We start from the raw sequence: 1,180 nt of genomic DNA on the forward strand, positions 1-1,180 counted from the left end.
CCAGTATAGTGGTTGCAACATCAAGGTACGACCGCTGAACTGCTTTATGTAACTGTTCTGCACATAGAGGCTCCTCTGTAAGACAAAACATTTTCAGAATTTCACATATCATATAACAAGAGGCCCAGAGAGCCTGTATTGCTGGCCTAGTTTGTTATGCCAAGTAATTTTTTGAATATATAGGTTCAAACTGGACTGATTTAAATCAGACAGATGGAGACAATGCTTTTAATACAAAGCTGGAGTGATATATTTGTGTTATGCTAATATGTGGACCTCCTACGATTGGTACAGAGACAAGGATGATACTTACTTGTTGTTGTAACAGTTACATGGGGACTCCATTCACCCTTGTCAACATCGTTAGCAAACCTTAGTCTGTATGTATATTGTCGGAGTGGCTCCAATGCTGGGACAATATGTTTCTTTCCATAGCCCCTGTAATATATAACCAAGGCAAATGTTAATAGGACACTCATAAAATAATAAAATATATTTGTTTTGATAATGTATTCAACTCGTTAAGAGTGCAGGGCCCTAAAAAATTACTAAATAAAATAAAATAAAAGGACACTCAATAAAACCAAATTTTATAAGATTATTGTACAAAGCCACAAATCAATTAGCAAAAGATATAAAATAAAGAAAATGAACGGTTTTCATTTTTTCAGTCTGCATTTAATTTGAGTAAGTGAAATTGAGGCCTCAAACAGGGAGGGGTGCACTTAGGGCCAAAGATGGCAGCTAGATTTTAGTGATTGGCCATAACTACTATAGCTTGTGTTGCTTTATGCCATTTTCATTTTCCATAAAAAAATGCAAGGATTGCTAGTTTGAAATAAAATTGTAAATACTTTTTCTGTAGAAGAACTGGACAGTTAGACTTTAACATTTTATTAATCTCTATACTGATCAGGAGTCCAGCTGATTGCGTATACCTCTTTGGTTCAGTGAGTTTTGCAAGCAATTGTATTTATTCATTTATCATTATTATTTATTTTTTTTTTTTTTTTTTTGCCAAAGAACCTAAACTCCATGGAAATATATATACATTTATACAATGTACACGAATATTTTAAGTTTTACAAAGAGATTTGCTTTCATTCAATCTGGATTAAGATCTAAAGTAAATTATTAAATTCTTATCATGATTTTCTTTCAAAAACAAAGCTGAAAAATT

This window comes from Argopecten irradians, chromosome 10 (genome assembly GCF_041381155.1).
Source record: "Argopecten irradians isolate NY chromosome 10, Ai_NY, whole genome shotgun sequence".
NCBI lineage: Eukaryota > Metazoa > Mollusca > Bivalvia > Pectinida > Pectinidae > Argopecten > Argopecten irradians.